We start from the raw sequence: 18,104 nt of genomic DNA on the forward strand, positions 1-18,104 counted from the left end.
TGCTTCAAGGTCTTATGTTCTAACCTTTTAGTAAATCATCTTTATGTGATGATAGTGGTGATGAGTAAATGTTCCTTGTTGATAGAAGACCCTTTTATGCTTGCTTTAGATAAGGCCATAAGTGTGAAGTAAGATTTGGGCCCAAGTCTTTGATACATGTGATGGTTAGTTGAAAGTTGTTTGTGTGTGTGTTCTTGGGGTAGCGCGAGGGAGTTATATTTATAGTGGTTTAGATAATATGTGAATTATGTCTTTATCGGTGTTTGTCTTGAAGTTCATATGTGGTTATAAAGATGGGCTTGGATGACATGTTGGGATTTAAGTGGAGGAACGCAATATGCACTAGTGAATCCATAGTAAGAGTTCATAGTTGGTCATTGAAGTGGTAAGGCACGTTATGCGTAGGGTGTGATCTCTAAAAAGATATGGAAGATTGAATCAAATGAGTATGGTATTTAAAGGGAATATTATAGTTAAGGGAGTATTCGAGAAGTGTACTAAGCTTGAAAACAAGAAGTTGCTTTGCCTAAGGCCAGGTAAGTCTATCCTAGTTTATGAGTTATATGTCTATATTTCATTCTATGGAGTGGTGTCATTGCTGTGATTCCTTAGATGAATGTCTTGTGTAACATATACCCAAGATTATTTGCTCCCTGATGTTACTAGAACTTCTTTAGAAAGAGTGTTGAAGAGATACTCCAGTTAAGTAGTAATTCAATTTAACAGTCAGGAAGACAAGTTACGGTGGTTTTCCACCTTTTCACCCAGTCCTGCTATCCGAAGTCTTAGGCGTATGACCATCCCAAGAGATAATCTATTCCATCCATGTAAGTTGTGAATTTAGTTCAGTCAAAGCATCATGTTTCAGATTCAGCTATTTAGTCATGACTCAGTTCATAAAAGTTCAGAGTAATCTCAAATTTTCCCAAGTATTTTAGCTCAGACAGTGTAATACCCTGATATGATCTAAGTCGAGTTGTCTCATGATTCTTACTTGCATAAGTTATCACTTCTCAATTCAATACGTATGATTTAATCATGAACACTTCAAGGGAATCCTAAACTCTCAGCATGAATCAGCTCCTTAAAGCAAGTAAAGTCAAGTCAGCTCAGAATTCAGTTTCATGATAGAATTTTAAATGTTTCAGCTCGGCTATATCCTTTCTTAGAAGACGCATTATCCATGTTATTCCGTACCTTAAAAACTTCAACATTCCTACCCATAATTCGAGGACAAATGATCCCAAGGGGGAGATAATGTAACACCCCGCATTTCAGGCTAGAACAAAAATCGTCGTTTCTATGCATAGATGATCCAAAAGCCATAAATCCTATGAAAATTTGGAATGTTAATCAATTATGTAGTGTGGGAACCTATTTGATCATGAATTGAGACCATAGAGGTCCCAAAAATCAAGGACGAGTTTAAAGCTTTCCTATCGTTTGAGTTTGAGTGAGCGTCGAAACTTGAGTCAACTTCAATCGGCGATAAATCTTTATATATAACGGATTACAGTGCCTACTATATATCAAATGAAATATCTTTGAATTATCTTTCCAACTATATCAATTTTGCCTAAATCCGATATCCGATCAAAAGGTTACAGTCATTTTCGTGAGAGAGGCAGTAGCTGTGCACGATTAGCGTACGACACACGCCCTGTTGCACGCACCATATTTCTAGATGTTGTTTTCGCATTTTTAAGGGCAAATTGGGTATTTCCAACCCCTTTTCCATCTAAAACACGGGATTACATCCCCCAAACACCCAAATAAGATTATTTACTCCCAAAATCACCAAGAACCCTCCTTAGGGTTTCAACCCAAAGATCAATATATCTCAAGATTTAACTGTAGCTTTTCCTTAAATCTTCAAGATTCGGAATCCCCATCGTGAGGGCTACAAGAAGAACCCATCAATCGTACTTATAGCATCCCAAAAGCTAGAGTTCATTCAAAAGCTTCTAATTTAAGGTACGTGGGGTTCTTCCTAAAAACTACATGGGCTTGTTGAAACACTTGACTATGATTTAAAGTTTATCAAGCATGAATTTATAAAAAGGTTTTGGAATCCATGATTTTAATTATGCGTCATGAATGTTTTAGTGATATTGTTGTTTGGCCTTTAGGCCTTTCCCTCTTAAATTGATTTACATCTATATGTATATGTATGAAATTAAAGATTGTTTGAGAGAACAAATTATGAAACCCCTCTCTTGTGATGAATTAAAGTTTGTGATCTTGTCAGAAAAGAGTTGAAATACATGTTTTATCTTTTGAAAGTAGTTGTCTCAACATTATAGTATTTGAACATGATTTAGAGATGATGAGAGGGTATTTCTTAATAAAAAATTATGTTCTTGTTTTAAAGAGGAAGAAGTGCATGTAATTGAGAAACTTGACATGACCACCTTGTATTATTGAAATGTTGATAAAGAGAAAGTTTCTTGCATGTGTTTACATGAATTTAAAAGAAAGAATTTTTTGAATTGATTTATTGTTATGGCGGTCCCAAACTACATGTTTTTAAAGAAGAGATGATAATATGCTATAAATGGCTCAAAGATGTGACTTACAAGTCAATGGTATGACAATACCATATAAATGTATGCCATAAAGAGTTAGAGCTTTCAGAGTTTGATTTCAGAGAATACATATTTTAAAGACTTAAAAACTGGTTAATGTGAGTTAGGTGGTTACCTGAAGAAAGCACGAGTCAGATGACTCTATGCCGAAAACTGTGAATTGTAGACATGGGAACTTGGTACCCTACTATGTGATATTGTGTACCTAGTACTTTGTCATCCTAAATCGGGACTTATGGTTTCGAGCCCTGCTTTGTGATCTTGAGCCCAACCACGACATAGTGACTTGATTGGGGTTGTGGCACCCTGCTGTGTGATCTTGTGTGCTCTTCCCTCACTAGTACTCCTATCTTGGCAGCAACCGAGATAAGGCAGTCGGTGAAAGCTGTTAAATTGTAGGGTATACCATCTAGGACAGAAGTAAAACAAAGAGTATCACTGAGTTAAGATGATTTTATAGAGTCCTTTAAATATGCCCATGTGATTTTACCATACGATATATTTGTGAACTGTTTAAATTGCTTTCATATATGTTGAATATAAATTATTATTTTGGATTTGCTCTACGTACTAGTACAATTGTATTGACCCTCTATCTCCCAGGTTCAGAGGTTCAATCTAGGGGTTTGGCTAAGCAGTAGAGTATTCAGAGAGAAGTGATCCGTGCAGTGGTGAGCCTTCTTTGTTTCAGAATACCTGTTTATTTTAGATTATGTTATTCCTTTTGTTTTGGTCTACTGGGGCCTTGTCCCAGTTTTCGGACAGTTGTCATTTGATCATGTAATAGAGATTTCGCAGACTGGTTCAGATATTGTTTAGTGGATATTTGATTTCCTTCTTCATTGTTAAATTGAACTTAGAGTATGACCATGGTTCTATCATGAATTATTTTCCACATCTTTTCTTTATTGTATGAGTGTTGTGCATGACTACCAGATAGAGAAGGGAGTCCGGCCTTCATGGTTCGGGATGTTTATCATGGTCAGGGCCTTGGTTCGGGTCGTGACAAGATTAGACATCATCAGAAGGTTTACAAGAACAACACTTAGCAAACTAATGTTGCACAGGTAGCTAATTAGGAAGATGAAGAGTAACTCTTTGTAGCGACATGTTTGGCAACTAACTGCTCAAGTGACAATTGGCTTATTTACAGTGGTTGCACAAACCACATGATATTTGATCGTGAACTCTTCAAGGAGTTGGATACTTCAATAATTTCCAAAGTAAAAGTTGGTAATGGAGACTATATTTCTGCTGAAGGAAAAGGTACTGGGGAAATGAAACCCTTCTCAGGTACAAAACTAATCAAAGATCTGTTTTTTGTACCTGATATTAGTCATAGTTTGTTAAGTGTTGGCCAGATTCTTGAGAGTGGTTTTAAAATTCTCTGAGTCCAATTACTGTAAAAACAAGGATAAAGATGGCAAAAACTTATTCAAGGTAACGATGAAGGGAAGGAGCTTTATAATGGATCTATTAGATAATGAGCAAAAAGCTTATTCTACAACTAAGATCAATGCACAAGTTCTGAACAAAAGACTCGTACATTTCAACCATGATGCTGCAATTAACTCACAAAAGAATGATCTGGTTTGAGGGCAACCTAATCTTAAAGTCAAAATACCAGATTATAGAACTTGTCAATTTGGCAAGCAAGCAAGACTTTCTTTTAAGAAAGCAACTAGGAGAGCCATTAAAAATCTAAAATTAATCCACACAGATTTAACTGGTCCTAACCAAACTCCGTCACTCATAGGGAGCGCTTCCCCCTAAATGGGGCCCTACGCGGCGCGAATTTGGATTAGTCGGACTCCAGTGCAAGTACTGGACACCGGATGAAAAAAATACTGCAAGATGGATCTTCAACTGGCAGATATGTTTACCAAAGCCTTGCGAAAGAGCAGATTTGAATTTCTCAGAGAAGGACTTGAAATTTGCAGCAACTGAAGCAAGGAGGAGTATTGATTAATTGCCTCAGTTACTGCAGTAAAGGTTGAAGTAGTTGTTGGACATTATCCAATTTTCTTAGCCATGTTGGACATTATCTAGTTTCTTTAAGCCATGTTCTCTTAACTTAGTTTAGTGGCTGATTTTTAAATGTTAGTGGTTTAGTTATGTTGGATATTGCTGATCATGGAATCATGTACAAAGTAGTGGCTTAATTATAGGCTTTAGTTATTGCATTTTTTTAGTATTTAAGCACCACTTCAGATTAATGAAAAATTAACCTTTATGCAGTAAATTATTTGTGCTCTTCTTTCTTTCTTTGTTTTCACTTCAAAGAGTTGAAGTTAACCTTACAACTCCAACACAGGAAAAGAGAGAAATGCACAACATGTAGATGAACCTAGTTAATGAATTCTACATTTAGTGCACCATTTTTATGAGAAGAAAAAATAAAAATAATTCTAGCAATATTAACAAGAGTACCTTAAATATGGGAAAGAGATTGTCATTTGATCCATTCCAATGAAGGAAGTGTTGCATTTGCATATGCTGACCATGAAGCAGCAACTTACTTCTCAGTGTTGTAGAAGCAAAGTCTGCAAGAGAGGCATGACCAAGTAGAATGCTTAGATATAGAAGTTCAATACAAATCTACCTTTGCTACAGATCATGGAAGATCATGAATGAAGATAGAGATCATGAAAGTCTCAAATTACCACGACCTCTCTATGATGTTCAGGTAAACCTGTTGAACTAGGTGTTAAAAGCTTGAAAACAAAGTCCCACATTGGTGATTAATGAGATGGGTGGTCTCTTTATAAGGCTTGGGCAATCCTCCTCCTCATGAGCTAGCTTTTGGGGTGTGAGTTAGGCTCAAGACCAATTTTAACATGCTATCAAAGCAGGGCCCATTCTTACCCAATGTTGGGCCCCTGAATTGAGATGTCGGGGAGATTATCCATGCCCTGTTGAGGTCGGGCGTGAGGGGAGTGTTAAAAGATTGCGTGAGGTAGGGTATTAAAAGATTGGGTGAGGTAGGGTGTTACAAGATTAAAACAAAGTCCCACACTGGTGGTTAATGAGATGGGTGGTCTCTTTATAAGGCTTGGGCAATCCTCCTTCTCATGAGCTAGCTTTTGGGGTGTGAGTTAGGCCCAAGACCAATTTTAACAGTGGGCACTAGAAGTTTCCAATCTGTCTAGCTTTTCCATGTTTATTGTCACCATATGAAGAGAGAGATATTCCCAAATTTAGATCAATATTATGACTTGAGCCTACATCAATTGTAAATATTAGTAGTTTTCAACCAGTTAATCAGAACTAAAGAATAAATAGATAAATATAAAGGCAGTGTCTGGAAAAGTATGCATGTCTTGGTAGTAACTCCAATATCAGTCTTAGAACTCAATACCCCTTTGTATGTGCTCGGCTCAAAGTTGGTGATCGCCTCCCTTCCATTGCATGTTATAGCAGCCTTATCATATGCCCTGATCACACCAAAGACGAGGTCATGATCATTGGACTTTGCAGCTTCTATCTCACTGTCAAACAGTCCAAGATATATATATCTGCAGGCACTTGGTATATGGTAACTGATTAACAATACTCCCTCTAACTTATAAAGATCAGTTCTATCACGTGATTTGATAGCGACAACTTGAAACAACTATAATAATAATTTCATAAAATTTCTAAGCCACATTGAAACAAGAGGTCACTCACCTCTTTCTAAGAACCTGCCTCATCTGTGCTTCCCAACGGCCATATTTACGCAAAGTGACTCCTCTATATTTTGAACTTCCTCTAGAGAAGCCAGAGCTATGACGTCGAAGTATGTGCACAAACTCTTCTTTGCTAAAGTTGTTCATATACATGCCATTTATAGACAATTACATTAAACAACAATCTTTCTCCTAATTGAAAAGGACTTCAACCAGGATTAACGATGGCAATCAGCTATTTCAACCAACCTGCTTCAGATCTTCTTCATAATCACTGAGGTTAAAATTGATATCTGCATCAAGTCCTCGGAATTTAATTGCAGCATGATCATATGCCCTAAAATTAGTAAAACAAAAACTCAATACTACAACCATCCAAGTTTTTTCTTTCAAGAAGAACAAAATTCAAGGAACAGAGTTGAGATAAAATGTTTTCTAAATTATATGGTACCTAGTGTTAGAGTGGTTAAAAGTCCTACATTGGTTAGGGAATGGACAAGTGGTTTGCTTATATGGACTTGGGTAATCCTCATCTCTTGAGCTAGCTTTTTAGGGTGAGTTAGGCCTAAGGTTCATTCTTGACATGGTATCAGAGCCAGGTCCATTCCGGTTTTAGGCTCCCGCTCCACACGCCAGTGTTAGTTATGCCTGGGCTTGAGAGGGGTGTTAGAGTAGGTAAAAGTCCCACATTAGTTGGGGAAGGGACTAGTGGTTTGCTTATATGGACTTGGGTAATTCTCACTTCTTGAGCTAGCTTTTGAGGTGAGTTAGGTCCAAGGTTCATTCTTGACACCTAGCAGTAGCATGTGCAATGTCAAAAGCCCCTGTGAATACAAGTTCCAAATGAAAAATAAAGCTTGCAGTCAGCAATCAATGCATGAACAAAGTTGGAACAAACTTTATACAAATAAAACACGTGTTCATAAACGCGATTTCTTACCCAAGTAAACTTGTTTCCGGCAATCCTTGCTATGTTTAAAAAGAAACTATTCAGATTCACATAACGCATTCATTATCTGTTGCTATCCAAACTTGAAAGTGGAAGACATTTACTGGAATTGCTAGGTAACATGATTCACTTTACGTACAAATTGGTAGACGTCCCAAATGGAAGAACTACCGACATAAAGGTACAATAAAAGCTCATAAGAAGGCACATCATGAATATAGAAATATCTTGTAAGAGAAACTCATTAGGAATCCCTGAACCCAAAACAACCTCGCGTATGTGTAAGCATAAGTTCAGTATATAAGTGTACGATGAACGAAAGCTAATTTCATCCATTCTTAAGCATGAATAGTGAAGAGTGTTGTTGTGGGATGACGGATAGCATACCGAAGCCAAACAAGTTCTATTGGTTTCGAAGCACAAATAAGTGAAGAGGGTTACGGTAGATTGACAACCAGCATAGAAATATTCAATATCATAAATCTTGTATAACCCTACCACAATAAATTTGAGATTAAGTTTAGTTGAAAATAGAATAAATCTCAACCAAAAGAAGTAATAATAATAGTTCCATCAATGGAATTGAACTAAGAAGTTATTATTACTACTAAGTTTGAAAGAAAACCACTAAACCATTATTCAAGAATGAAAGAGCGGAGCATGAAAATCACACCTAAAATATCCCTTTTTGAGTTTCATACCTGAGCTATCAGCACAATGAATTTGAGTTTTGCACCTGAATTATAACAAACTATTTATCAAAATGCATCTTTACTATCATTTGTTTGAGTTTTGTACCTAAACTATCACCAACTATTATCAAGACACGTCTCAAATATCGATTCTTCATTTTTCTTACCTAAAGTATCACCATCGTTCAGGTTGGAAAAGTGAACAATTAATAGTTCAGGTGTGTTGTGATAAATAGCTGGTGATGATTCAGGTACGAAATTCAAAAAAACCGATACTTTAGGTGTGTTTTTAACCATTAACTCAGAATGAAACTACAAGTGATAATCATTGATCCAAATATGGGATTCCTATCTTCCAGTCCTTCGATAAAATATAACTCCACGGTACTGAGAACTTCTAGGCTTGGGTCCTTTTCCACTCTTCTTCACCTTTAATATCTGTTGTGGAGTTTTACCGATCCTCTGCTCATTCAATTTGGCTGAGAGATCTAACTCCGCTTCTCCATTCACTTGTAATACCCCAAAAAATCCAAACCAATATTAGATCCATGTACCAAGCTCATGCATAGTACATCATGGTTCTATTATAGTTTTATGAGTATTTTAGATATATATTAAAGCTTCAAATAACTCCCAGCTATCAGACGAATCAAAACATTACTTACTGATTGAATTCTTGAGAAAGATATTGCAATAGTCAGATTCAAATGAGCATATCTCTCATTATAATTGAAAATTTTTATATCATGACCTATTAAAAGATATATAATTGAATTAGCTTTCCAATTCTACCAATTTCGCCTAAATTCGATATCGGAGCAAAGAGTTATTCTTATTTTACTCTAGCATGTTAGGCTGGATACAGTGTGACGACATTCGTGGTAGCTTACCACATTTGTGATGCCCTATCATGAAGGTCATCAGCCTTAGGCAGAAACTAACTCCTAAGTGATGACATTCGTAGTAGCTTACCATATTTATGATACCCTATCATGAAGGTCATCAGCCTTAGGCAGAAACTATCTCCTAAGTGACGACATAGCTTACCATATTTGTGATGCCCTATCATGAAAGTCGTCAACATTAGGCAAAAACCAGCTCCTAAGTGATAACATTCGTGGTAGCTTACCACATTTGTGTTACCCTATCATGAAGGTCGTCAGCCTTAGGCAGAAACCTCCTAAGTGACGACATTCATGGTAGCTTACCACGTTTGTGACGCCTTGTCACAAATGTCATCAGACTTAGGTAGAAACCATCAATTCTAGCTCCTGTGTGACGACATTTTTGATGGCTTACCATATTTTTGACGCCTTATCACAAATGTCGTCAGCTATGATTTTCGGCAACTGGGAATTTATTTTATAAGGGTATTTTGGACTTTTTCTTCACCTTCCATGACTTATAACCCTAAAGAGGCATAATTTTTTCCATTTTTCTTTAGTTAAGCATCTTAAAAACCCTCTCTTACACTCTAAACCACAAGATTAGGGTTTCCATCAAACTCATCTCTCAAAAGCAAGATTCAAGCCTTTTTCCAAGATAATTGAGAATTAAGTCTCCCAATCCAAGAACACTCCAGCAAATCATCAAGGTTTCCTTTCTAAGGTATACGTAGTGTTCATCTATGGATCCAATCCGTTCATAGAGCTCAAGAACCATGTTTTAAATATTATTTTGTAAACTTTTTTTTGGTGATATGAGTATGTACATGTTGACGATTGTTGTTTAAGTTTCAATGTGATGTCTAAAGGTGTTTTCATGGAATATATATGTTTGTTAATTGAAAACCATGAACTCTAGGTGGTTTAATATGGTGCAAGTATGAAACTCACCTATGCCTTAAAGAATGCATGCAAAGTGTTTGATAAAATGCTTAGGATGCTAGAAATTCATGTTTGTATGGTTCTATGATGTTTAAATGACAAGTCCATGTTAGCTATATACTTCAATATAAATCCCATGTTTTTCATGTGTTGCTATTATGGTGGTATGAAGCATGTAAGATAATGGATATATACAATATGTACACGAAATATATCCATGCATTTCCCTACAATGTTTAAGATGTAGGATAACTATATGAAATATGATATCCCCTACTTATGATATTATAAATTATGGACTCAAATCTTGTGATCAAGTCATGTCATATGTGTCAGTTTCCTTCTATTGAGTCCTGGGGGTATTTGTACCCGAAAAAAATAGTTGTGTGCCTAGAGCCATGTCATGTTGTCACGATAATATCAGTCAAGCTATAATCTATAGAACTCAGTCAGTCATGTGACTCAAGAAAACCTCAAAAATCTTATGATCTCAGTTAACTCTTAGATAATAGTACTACTCCGTCAGTCAACGAAAGTCAGTTAATCTATCCATGTACAGTCAGTTGAATTATGTTTAGTCTCTTCAGATGGGAGTAGAATTTATCACTGAGTGAATCCAAGGATGGGGACTCACCTACCAGTTTTAGGGTGTGATTCTTAGCATTCATCCTTGTGTTCCAGAACTACGTAGCCAGAGTAGGTTGAGACATCTTAGCCTGTCAGATTAGGGTTGATGAGGTGGCTTAACCTGTCAGTTTAGGCTCCCACCATTCTCACCTTGAGTACCTTTCAGATAAGGGTCACTTACAACTGTCCTTATCAGTGGTACGGTATTAACACCCCTCCAGTCGGGGCAGAGATTCGACCCCAGCTTAGCCATAATGGCATACATGGTGCATGTTGGTTAAACAACTACCTACCATAGTTTTAGTATCAGTCTTAGTAAAAACTTAGATAGTTCTTTAGATATCAGTATACCAGGACTGTTAGATACGGTCAAATTCAATTATAGTACAAAACTCAGAGAGTTCAACCAGATTCAGGGCTGTCAGATACAGTCATCCATGTTACCAAAACTACGGTTCCATCCATGTATTAGCGTACAGATTTAGCCATTACGTACTCATGATCTTAGTTACTATGTATGTATGTTTGTACTCTTACGTTCATATCAGTCAGTCACTAGTATTATTCATGCATGTAAACCCTTTGCATTAGCCTACCTCACTCGTATACTCAGTACTCTAGTTGTACTGACGCATTTTTGCTATGGTGCTTTCTTTTCATGTTACACCATAGGTTCATAGGAACGAATCCCAGACCAATAGTAACAGTCGCATTCAGCATATAGAGTTGCAGTGATTCCTCTTGATTCGAGGACGACATTATTTGATTTATTCATTTATTTCTTTAGTTCAATTTTATGCAGTTAGTTGGAGACATATTCTTTCAACTCCTTATTTCAGACAGTACTTAGAGGCTTTTGGATTTACGCTCAGATTTAGCTTTTAGATTCAGTTTTCAGCTATTTTAGGTATTTTTCACCTATATGGATGTTATATTATTTCAGTTGAACCTTATGGACTACATGTTTATGTTTTCTGTATTATTACATTATATATTTAGTGTACAGGTACAAATATCAGTCATGGGTTAGCTTATGGTCCCTCGGGGTCATAAGCACCGTGTAGCATTTCAGTTCAGAAAATTGGGGCGTTACAAACTTGGTATCAGAGACTAAGGTTCAATAGAGTCCTAGGAAGTCTGAAAGCCTCATCTAGTAGAGTCTTGTACACGGGTGTGTTGCGCGCCACATTTATGTACAGGAGGCTATGAGATGTTTTAGGAACAGTTCCCTTTCTTCAATATTCATGTCGTACTGGTATGCATAATTTGAAGTCTGTCTCTTAGTATAATCTGCTCCTCTTTTTTTTTAGAAACATGCCTCCAAAGAGAAGAAATCAACCAGCTTCTCAGCCCGAAGATTCTTTGGGCGAACATGTTTCTCATGCGGAGTTTAGGACTGCATTTACCATTTTTGCTCAGTCTATAGCTACCCATAATGAATGACCAACAGTCGTTCCAGCCAACCCAGTGGCCAATTCAGCAGCAGCTAGGATTCGGGACTTCACCCGAATGAACCCTCCATCCTTCTTTGTGTCTAAGCCAGACGAGGATCCTCAGGAATTCGTTGACCAAGTCTAGATGGTCATTAATATCATGGGAGTCACTTCTTCTCAGAGTGCCGAGTTATCTGCATACCAATTGCAGGATGTCGCTCACACTTGGTACAAACAGCGATTAGCAGAAAGGTTAGAAGATGCAGGTCCTATTAAGTGGGAGGAATTTGTCATGGGATTTTTAGACAGATTCTTTCCCCAAGAACTTTGTTCATCAACCTCAGGCAGGGAAATATGATAGTTAGGGAGTATTCTCTCAAATTTACTCAACTAGCCAAGTATGCCCCTCATCTGGTTGCAAATAATAGGGCTAAGATGAGCAAGTTCGTGTCAGGGGTGAATAATAGCATGGTGAATGAGTGTAGATCTACGATGCTGAATAGTGATATGACCTTAGCTAGACTCATGGCCCATGCTCAGCAGATAGAGGAGTAGAATGTTAAGACTAGAGAGAGGCAGAACAAGAGAGCAAAATCAAGTAGTTTCAGTTTTGCTTAGCCCAAATCAGAGGAAGGAAATCCTTCACAGTTTCGTCCTAAGTCAGCAATTCCATCCCCTTTCTTCGATAGTGCCCCAGTTCTGAATTTTAGGGACAACAATAGAGACAGAGCACCAGGCTCTAAATCTCAGGGCAGTATTAGACGTGCCCGAACAAACCACCTTTGTCAACTTGTGGTAAGAACCATAAGGGTATTTGCAGAGCCAATAGTGATGTCTATTTTGGTTATGGTAAGCCAGGACATAAGATTAGGGAGTGTCCTCAGCCAGTCCCTCAGGGTCAGCAAAATCGTTCCACAACTCAATCTGGCCACCCAAACCAGCAAGGTGCCACTTCCAGTGCTACTAGTGGGCAACGCCCAAATAGACTCTATGCTCTTTAGACTCGACAGGATCAGGAAAATTCTCCTGATGTCATTACTGGTATGTTAAAGACTTTCCATGTTTATGTTTATGCTTTGCTAGACCCAGGTGCATCCTTGTCTTTTGTCGCTCCATACATAGCAGGAGATTTCGGAATCAGTCCCAAAATTTTAGCAAAGCCCTTTTTAGTCTCTACCCCAGTGGGTAAAACCATCATAGCTCGGCGGGTATACAGGAATAGCCCGGTTATGATATTTTAGAAATCCATGTCAACAGATTTAGTCGAGTTAGAGATGACTAATTTTAATGTCATTATCGACATGGATTGGATTCATTCCTGTTATACCATAGTCGACTGCAGAAATAGGATAGTTCAGTTTAAGTTCCCAAATAAGCACTTTCTAGAGTGGAAGGGTAGCACTTCATCTTTCAGGGGTCAGCTTGTTTCCTACCTTCGGGCAAGGAAAATGATTTTTAAGGGGTGTGTGTATCATCTCGTGCATGTTAAGGATTCCAATTCTGAATCTCCCAGTCTCAAATCAGCCCCAGTGGTTAATGAATATTTAAACATCTTTCCCGAAAATCATCCAGGCATTCCTCCCGATAGGGAAATAGACTTCGGCATAGACCTTCTCCCAGATACTCAGCCTATTTCTATTCTATTATACAGAATGGCACCAGCAGAACTCAAGGAACTAAATGATTAGTTGAAGTATCTCTTAGATAAGGGATTCATCAGGCCCAGTGTATCCCCATGGGGTGTGCCAGTCTTATTCGTGCGTAAGAAAGATGGTTCTCTCAGAATGTGTATTGATTACCATCAGCTCAACAAAGCACTGTCAAGAACAGGTATCCGCTGCCTAGAATAGATGACTTGTTTGACCAACTTCAGGGTGCCAGTTATTTCTCCAAGATAGACCTCAGATCAGGCTATCATCAGCTCAGAGTTAGAGAATGTGACATTCCAAAGACAGCTTTTCATACTCGATATGATCACAGTCATATCCTTTGGTCTTACCAATGCCCCTGCAGCTTTCATAAACTTGATGAACTGGGTGTTCAAGCAGTACTTGGACACATTTTTCATAGTCTTCATAGATGATATTCTGGTCTATTCTCGCATAGAGCGTGATCATTCAGATCATCTCATAATTGTTCTTCAGACTCTCAGGGATCACCAGTTGTTCGCCAAGTTCAGTAAGTGTGAATTTGGCTAAGATCAGTAGCATTCCTTGGCTACATTATTTCCGATGATGGCATTAGAGTAGATCCTCAGAAAATCGAAGCAGTAAGAAACTGGCCTCGCCCTGTCTCTCCATCAGATATCAGGAGTTTCTTGGGTTTGGCTGGCTACTATCGATGGTTTATCAATGGATTTTCTTCTATTGCATATCCTATGTCTAGATTGACTCAGAAGAAGGTCAAGTTTCAGTGGTTAGAACCTTGTGAAAAGAGTTTTTAGGAGTTAAAGACTCTACTCACCTCAGCTCCAATTTTAGCACTTCCCGATGGTCCCGATGGATTCGTAGTATATTGTGATGCTTCCAGAGTAGTTTTACGTTGTGTCCTTATGCAGCATGGTAAAGCCATAGTCTACACCACCAGAGAGTTAAAGCCCCATGAGAAGAATTATCCTACTCATGACCTTGAGTTAGAGCAGTTGTCTTTGCCTTAAGGATATGGAGGCATTATCTATACGGTGTTCATGTAGACGTCTTCACAGATCATAAGAGCCTTCAGTATGTCTTTTCCCAGAAAGATCTCAATTTTCGTCAGAGAATGTGGTTAGAGCTCTTGAAGGATTATGACATGAGTGTTCTTTATCATCTTGGCATGGCCAATATAGTGGACGATGCACTCAGTAGACTGTCCATGGGTAGTGTTTCCCATGTTGAGGATAGTAAGAAGAAAATAGCTCAGGAGATTCATCAGCTTGCCAGACTAGGTATTCGCTTCGTCGACCCTTCAGAGGGTGGTGTATGTATTCAAAGTATTTCAGAGTCATCTCTAGTTTCTGAGGTGAAAGAGAAGCAAGACAGGGATCCTAGCCTTGTCAACCTAAAAGAGTCAATTCAGAGTTAGGAAGTAGAGGTTTTCACCCAAAGGGGAGATGGTATTCTTCATTGTCAGGGTCGTCTGTGTGTTCTCGGTATAGATGACTTGAGGCAGTGAATTCTTACAGAAGCTCATGGTGCACGATACTCTATTCATCCAGGGGCCACTAAGATGTACAATGACTTACGGGAGATCTATTGGTGGAGTGGGATGAAGAGGGACATTGCAGAGTTTATGGCTACGTGCTTTATATGTTAGCAAGTTAAGATAGAGCATCAAAAACCTAGTGGTTCTATGTAGGATTTCACTATTCCTACTTGGAAGTGGGAAGAAGTGAACATAGACTTCATGACGGGTTTGCCTAGAACACATCATCAGCATGATTCAGTTTGGGTCATTGTAGACAGACTGACCAAATCAGCTTATTTCCTTCCAGTTCATACCTCTTACTCAGCCAAGGATTATGCCAAACTCTATATCAGGGTGTTGGTCAAATTACATGGTGTTCCACTATCTATCATCTCAGACAAAGGTACCTAGTTCACCTCTCACTTCTGGAAAGCATTCTAAAAGGGTCTTGGTACCCAAGTTCATCTTAGTACAACATTTCATCCTCAGAAAGATGGTCAAGCAAAAAGGACCATTTAGACTCTAGAAGGTATGCTAAGGGCGTGTTCAATTGATTTCAAGGGAAGTTGGGATGACTATTTGCCTTTGATTGAGTTCGCATACAACAACAGCTATCACTCCAGTATTCAGATAGCTCCATTCAAAGCTCTCTATGGTAGGAGATGTAGGTCTCCAATCGTTTGGTTCAAAGTTAGTGAGACCGCAGTCATAGGGCCTGACTTAGTATTCGATGACTTAGAGAAAGTTCAGTTGATCAGAGAAAGACTCCGGGCTACTCAGAGCCAACAGAAGTCTTATATGGATGCTCATAGAAAGGATCTCGAATTCGAGGTCGATGACTATGTCTATCTCAAAATCTCTCCCATAAAGGGAGTGAAGAGATTCATAAAAAAGGGAAAACTCAGTCCCCAATATGTCGGTCCCTTCAGGATTCTCAGTCGCTTCGGCAAGATAGCCTATGAGCTTGAATTGCCTTCAGATCTAGCCTCAGTTCATCCAGTCTTCCATGTCTCTTTGCTCAAGAAGTACATAGGTGACCCAGCAATTGTAGTCCCTATTAAGAGCGTTGACATTCAGAATAGCTTCTCTTATGAAGAGATTCTAGTTGAAATCCTCGACTATCAGACTCGTAGGTTGAGGAACAAAGAAGTCCCTCTAGTCAAGGTTCTTTGGCGGAATCAGTCCATGGAGGGAGCTACTTGGGAAGCAGAAGCAGACATGCAAACCAAGTAACCTCATTTTTTCTCTGCTAATTCAAACTTAGCTCAAGGTAACCATTTTCCTTAAGCTTATTCAGTTACAAGTTCAAAATTCCAGTATAAAATTGGTATCAAGTATCAGTGCATAGCTTATCATGCATTCATGAGTTCAACTTATCAGTCATGCATCAGATATGCATGTTCAGTTTGGCTATATTTAGTTTTGAATTCAATTTAGTCCTAAAATCATGTTCCAATTGAGCATGATCAGTGTATGCGCCATTTTATCTTCTCTCCCCTCTCAAGCAGTCACCATTCGAGGACGAATGTTTCCAAGGGGGAGATATTATAATTCCCCGAAAAATCCAAACCACTATTAGAGCCATGTACCAAGCTCATGCATAGTACATCATGGTTATTTTATATTTTTATGAATAGGTTAGATGTATATTAAGGCTTCAAATAACTCCCAGCTATCAGATGAATCAAAACATTCCTTATCGATCGAATTCTTGAGAAAGATATTGCCATAGTCAGATTCAAATGAGCATATCTCTCATTATACTTGGAATTTTTGATCTCATGACCTATTAACATATAGATAATTTAATTATCTTTCCAACGATACCAATTTCACATAAATCTGATATCGAAGCAAAGATTTATTCCTATTTTAATCCAGCATGTCAGGTTGAAAACAGTGTGACGACATTCGTGGTAGCTTACCCATTTATGATGCCATACCACGAAGGTCATTAGCCTTAGGTAGAAACCATCTCCTAAGTGACGACATTCGTGGTAGCTTACCACATTTGTGATGCCCTATCACGAAGGTCGTCAGCCTTAGGCAGAAACCAGCTCCTAAGTGACGATATTCGTTGTAGCTTACCACATTTGTGATGCCCTATCACGAAGGTCGTCAGCCTTAGGCAGAAACCAGCTCCTAAGTGATGACATTCATGGTATCTTACCACATTTGTGATGCCTTATCACGAAGGTCATCATCCTTAGGCAGAAATCAGCTCCTAAGTGATGATATTCATGGTAGCTTACCAGATTTATGATGCCTTGTCACAAATGTCGTCAGACTTAGGTAGCAACCATTAATTTCAGCTCCTGCGTGATGACATTTTTGATGTCTTACCATATTTTTGATGCCTTGTCACAAATGTCGTTAGCTATGATTTTCAGCAACTAGGAATTTATTTCATAAGGGAATTTTGGTCTTTTTCTTCACCTTCCACGACTTATAACTCTAAAGAGGCATAATTTTTCCCATTTTTCTTCAGTTAAGTATCTTAAGAACCCTCTCTTACACTATCAACCACAAGATTAGGGTTTTCATCAAACTCATCTCTCAAAAGCAAGATTCAAGCCTTTTTCCAAGATAATTGAGAACTAAGTCTCCCAATCTAAGAACTCTCTAGCAAATCATCAAGGTTTTCTTTCTAAGGTATGCGTAGTGTTCATCTATGGATCCAATCCGTTCATAGAGCTCAAGAACCATGTTTTAAATATTTGTAAAAATATTTTGTGGTGATATGAGTATATACATGTTGACAATTGTTGTTTAAGTTTCAATGTGATGTCTAAAGGTGTTTTCATGGAATATATATGTTTGTTAATTGAAACCATGAACTCTAGGTGGTTTAATATGGTGCAAATATGAAACTCACCTATGCCTTAAAGAATGCATGCAAGGTGTTTGATAAAATGCTTAGGATGCTAGAAATTCATGTTTGTATGGTTCTATGATGTCTAAATGACAAGTCCATGTTAGCTATATACTTTAATATGAATCCCATGCTTTTCATGTGTTGCTATTGTGGTGGTATGAAGCATGTAAGATAATGGAGATATACAATATGTACACAAAATATATCCATGCATTTCCCTACAATGTTTAAGATGTGGAATAACTATATGAAATATGATATCCCCTACGTATGATATTATGAAT

The 18,104-nt window shown here is 38.0% G+C and overlaps 1 pseudogene; it reads right to left on the reverse strand.

Moving 5' to 3' along the window:
- The window catches only part of LOC107844549, a 33,375-nt pseudogene that overhangs the window by 7,970 nt on the left and 7,301 nt on the right, over window positions 1-18,104 (reverse strand).

Source organism: Capsicum annuum, chromosome 10, assembly GCF_002878395.1.
Source record: "Capsicum annuum cultivar UCD-10X-F1 chromosome 10, UCD10Xv1.1, whole genome shotgun sequence".
NCBI classification, from domain to species: Eukaryota; Viridiplantae; Streptophyta; class Magnoliopsida; order Solanales; family Solanaceae; genus Capsicum; species Capsicum annuum.